Below are 4,786 nucleotides of genomic sequence, written 5' to 3'. Positions count from 1 at the left end.
TTAAATAATTTATGAATTAATCTTTCTGAATTCACTGGTTTCTGAAACTGGTCCTAAGCAAAGTTCTGATATCTAGGCAAATAATAGAGACTGTGTAATCCTGTCTAAGAAGACACTTCAAAGTGAATTAAACTGTTTTTCACTTGAGAGAAACAAACAATTCCCACCAAACCCTGAAAATGTTTATCACAGTGGACCTCCCAGAACAACTCCACATTTTACTACAGAGCTTTAAAAAGTTGTATTGGCTCTTCTGAAAGACTCTCAATGGACAACATCATCACCACCTATACCTGGAGAACAAGTGGTACATTTTTTACTTCAGTAGCAGAGAATATAACTACCAATTTCTATTTATCTGTAAAGAATATTTTTTAAAGATTTTTTTTCTCTCCCCTTCCTGCCCCCCACCCCCAGTCATTTGTTCTCTGTGTCCATTTGCTGTGTGTTCTTGTTTTTGTTGGCTTCTGTTGACAGTGGCATGGGAATCTGTGTCTCTTTTTGTTGCATCATCTTGCTGCATCAGCTCTCCATGTGTGTGGTGCCATCCCTGGGCAGGCTGCACGTTCTTTCATGCTGGGCAGCTCTCCTTACAGGGCACCCTCCTTGCACATGGGGCTTCACTACACAGGGGACACCCCTGTGTGGCACGGCACTCCTTGTGCACATCAGCACTGCATGTGGGCCAGCTCCACACAGGTCAAGGAGGTCCAGGGTTTGAACTGTGGACCTCCCATGTGGTAGACAGACGCCCTAACCACTGGGCCAAGTCTGCTTCCCTGTAAAGAATATTTTAAGAGACTCTGAAAGAGCAGAGTAAGGATGAGAAGATTTAAGAGTATCTAAAATTTAAATTATAAATCTCTCTCACAGAATTTATCTCCTTAAAAGAAAGGTACTAAGTAACATATATGTGAATCCCCTACTTATATTTTGAAAAATCAGATATTTTTATTTAAGTGAAGGTGGAAATGAATTAAAATATGAAGGATAGAATTTAAAAAAACAGCTATATAGCCAATTCAAATTACATTAAAACCCAAACATGAACTATAAACAGAAGTGAAATTTTCCTAAAATGAAGTGAATATTCACTAAACCCAATCCCTACCCCAAGTAGGTAAATTATATGAAGGAGAAGAATTCTACATGAACTGAGATACTTTTAAGCTTCAATATGTATGAAAACATAAAAATAAATTTAATGTTGCCAAAATAACCAGATATACAGCCAATTCAAATTACATTAAAACCCAAATATGAACTATAAAGAGAAGTGAAATTTTCCTAAAATGAAATGAATATTCACTAAACCACATCCCCTCCCCAAGTAGGTAAATTATATTAAGGAGAAGATTTCTACATGGACTGAGATACTTTTACACTTCAATATGTATAAAAACATAAAAATAAATTTAATGTTGCTAAAATAACTGAGTTTTTAGGGTTACATAGTTAGAAATATATAATTCTACTCTTACAAACAAGTCAACTAGGAGAAATAAGTTAGCATAATCATTTGAACTAGCTGCCTACATATTGGGCAGGACTTATTTTGGTTTTTTTGTGTGTGTTTTTTTAGCTTTTTTGAACATGTGAAACAAGCCATAAGATGTCCTTTTTTTGTCATGGATGATACAGTCAATTTTAGGTCACAAGGTTCAATGGCACAAAGATGGAAACTAGATTCCATGCATTTTTCTTTATCTTGTGTTTCATTCCTTTCAAACTCTCTGACAGCTTTAATTTTTTTTTTTAATTTTTAAAGAAGCTTTAGATTATATAAGCGTTTAATAAAAAATATAGGGGATTCCCATATTCCCCAACCCCTCACCCTAACCCTCCCACACTTTTCACATTAACATCTTTCATTAGTGTGGTAAATTTGCTACAATTGATAAACACATATTGAAGCATTGTTATTAACAATGTACTATAGTTTCTATTATAGCTTACACTCTGCCTTACCCAATTTTATAGGTTATGACCAAATGTAATGGGCTATACCTGTCATTGCAATGTCATGCAGGAAATTCCAATGCCCCAAATGTCCCCATATTATATCTATTCTTCCCTCTCCCTCACCTCAGAACCTCTGGTGGCCACTATCTTTACATCATTGATAAAGGTTCTTCCATTGCTAGAATAATATTAAGTCTATTATAGAATAATACTAAGTCTACTTTAGGCCATTGTTCACTCCCCAGTCTTGAGAATTTCAGGATGGTGATCCCACTGCTTCTACTTGAGAGGGGGCTTAAATCCCAATGGGCAGATGGCTGACATCTTCTTGACTGGTATAAATGTTGCTACTAGAAGTTGATGGCTGAGAATAGCCCTCATTTTCTTGGGATTGGGAGGCTTGTGTGATTTTACTATTTTCCTCTATGTCATTTTTCTGAAATCAGGAACATTAAAGCCCTCTTCTACATGTGTTGAGTTTTCTAGTATGGCTTTCCCAGGTATTTTCCCTTTATCATTTCCTTTATCTTCAGGAAGCCAATTCTCACATCTGTTGTAATGCATTTTCACAAGGGGAGGATACAATTCATTGCATGAAGTACATTTCCCACAGAGAGCTAAGGAAATTTTAGGATCTTCTTCAGATGAGTCTGTATCACTCTCCCCTGCTTGATAAACAGTAACTTGATAAACCTGATCATCTTCATATGAGAGTTCTTGTCCTTCTTCACTAATCTTCTGAATCAAGAGATTCAACTTCAAATTATACACTGAATTGATCTGAAACTGAATCCTGATTCAACCAATCACCAGAATGTTCACTTAAACCAGTATCAAGATCCAGATTTGATAGTCTCCATTGATTCACTCCTACAGAATCTTTTACACCATATCTTCATTATTATAGAGCAAGACTTTCATCAGAGGAAAGGTAAATGCTAGCAGATTTGTGGTGCTTTCTCTGTTGTCCACCAGCTAAGTCTTCTGAATTTTCTGTCTCACTAAGTACTCTCCTTTTAGATGAAGGTCTAAAAATCAAATTTGAGGATGAAGTTTTCTCCTCCTACACCTCTTGCACAGGGTCCCTTTGATGGCTGCCATCTTTTTTTTTAAGATTTATTTTATTTATTTCTCTCCCCTTCCCTCTCCCCTGCCCCAGTTGTTTGTTCTCTGTGTCCATTTGCTGTGTGTTCTTTATCTGCATCTGTTGTTGTCAGTGGCATGGGAATCTGTGTCTCTTTTTTGTTGCACCGTCTTGTTGTGTCAGCTCTCCATGCATGTGGCACCATTACTGGGCAGGCTGAACTTTCACACTGGTCGGCTCTCCTTATGAGGTGCTCTCCTTGTGCATGGGGCTCCCCTATGTGGGGGGCACCCCTGCGTGGGGCAGCACTCCTTGTGCACATCAGTGCTGCACATGGGCCAGCTCCACATGGGTCAAGGAGGCCCAGGGTTTGAACCACAGCCCTCCCATGTGGTAGATGGACACCCTATCCACTGGACCAAGTCTGCTTCCTGATGGTTGCCATCTTGGAGGTGACACCTGTTTTCACTTAGAGATGCACCTGAATCTGATGGTTCCTGGTGGTTGACTACTACCAAGTTTCTGTAGACATTTTCCTGTGTTCTTTCACAGAGGAGTTTGGTACTACAAACAACTCCCCTAGAAGATAATTTAAACAATATACAATATATTGTTGTTTCTCATCACTTGGTCATAATATAGTGGCCAAGATAAAATATAATGTCTTTCATTGTGTGTCTTTTTGTGCACCAACAGACTTTAGCAACTTCAGTAATGATTGTTTTGTTCTAACCAGGGTCTCTGGTTCTGAAACAGGAATCTGTGAGGTGCTCATAGCATATCAGTAGCTAGATAATTGTTGGTATTGCACATTTGCCATGCAGGGTTTTTTGTGCCTACCGTGGGATCTTTTGAGGCTCCCCAGTTCTGTTCATGGGGCACATGAAAGCCTTCGTGTCAATTTCACACCACTATTGTATTCCAACACATTAGGTTGGGAGTAGGAGATCCCTTGAGGCAAAAGCATCAGAACCTGAGTCAGAGGTTCCGACCAGAAAAAGGCTCAGCTTCTTGCTCCATCCCCCTTCCAGTCACACAGGGCAACACAAGCCCCAAACAAAAGGAACAAAGGTTGCTAATAGCCATGCTCCCCCCTCTTCCCATCTGTCCTCTTGATAGTGGGAGGCCACTGGGGCTGGGAAGCTAAGTGTGGAGGCCCCCCCAACCTCCTGACAGCCCATATGGATCAGAGCATTCTGCTTTGATGCCTTGAGAGACATGCTTGTTGTCTCTACTAACTAAAAGGGAAGATTAGAGCTCTTCTTTTTTACTTAAGCTCTTAGATGCTCTTATCTTTTTAAACAAAAGAAGCAGTATTTCAAAATGTGCACACACATCTTGTCTATTCTCCTGTAGGTAGCCAGAAATGAAACAGTTGCTTACAGATAATAAAATGCTTCTCAGTTTTACTACTGTGTGGTTAGACTGGTAAGAGGATGTGTCTGTCCCCTTGAAGCTGGCACATGGTCTGTATGAATGCCCAGAGCCTGGAGAAGCCCTGGGCTCCCACACAGCTCTTCAGGATGACAGTGGCCCTCCACCCTGCCATCCTCCCCAGCCCAAGGCTGTGCTACTTATATGTCACCAGGTCCTTGTCTGGTCAGCATCAATGTGAAACACCCTCCTCCATCCTAAAAGATTCTAAAAAGGAATCTTGTGGCTCTTTTAATAATATTACTATGTAGCAAAAGTTTTCTCTTCCTTTCTAGCATGGTATTTTTTGTTTGGGTTTTGTTTCTG

The 4,786-nt window shown here is 39.7% G+C and overlaps 1 pseudogene; it reads right to left on the bottom strand.

Annotated features, from left to right (window-relative positions):
- Positions 1-1,492: 1,492 nt before the first annotated feature.
- Positions 1,493-3,859, bottom strand: LOC131280261 (E3 ubiquitin-protein ligase Mdm2-like; annotated as a pseudogene).
- Positions 3,860-4,786: the final 927 nt, after the last annotated feature.

The sequence above is a fragment of the Dasypus novemcinctus genome, chromosome 10, assembly GCF_030445035.2.
Source record: "Dasypus novemcinctus isolate mDasNov1 chromosome 10, mDasNov1.1.hap2, whole genome shotgun sequence".
Classification (NCBI taxonomy): Eukaryota; Metazoa; Chordata; class Mammalia; order Cingulata; family Dasypodidae; genus Dasypus; species Dasypus novemcinctus.
This window is presented reverse-complemented; position numbering and strand designations above follow the sequence as displayed.